Raw genomic sequence first — 300 nt, forward strand, 5'->3', positions numbered from 1 at the left:
CGGATGATCGGCAAAGACTGTAGTCCAAACTGTTTTAGAGAATCTGGAAACGTAGAGATGCACCAATCAGCCAGCTAGAGATTGGAATCGACCAATCAGTTCTTTGCATTTGCTCTGATTTGTGATTGACAGCTCAAATACCAGCTCCCATTATGTTGAGTTTCTAAATGCATCAATTAACTTTTGATGCAGTTTTTGTAGTTTTAAGGAGACTTGAGTGTGTAGATTAGGGACATATGTTTATATAGGGGATCATTTTATAATTCCTTTATTTTTTTTTTTGTTGGATTTAAAAACTGC

The sequence above is a fragment of the Cyprinodon tularosa genome, unplaced genomic scaffold (assembly GCF_016077235.1).
Source record: "Cyprinodon tularosa strain WSP-4 unplaced genomic scaffold, ASM1607723v1 ctg38, whole genome shotgun sequence".
NCBI classification, from domain to species: domain Eukaryota; kingdom Metazoa; phylum Chordata; class Actinopteri; order Cyprinodontiformes; family Cyprinodontidae; genus Cyprinodon; species Cyprinodon tularosa.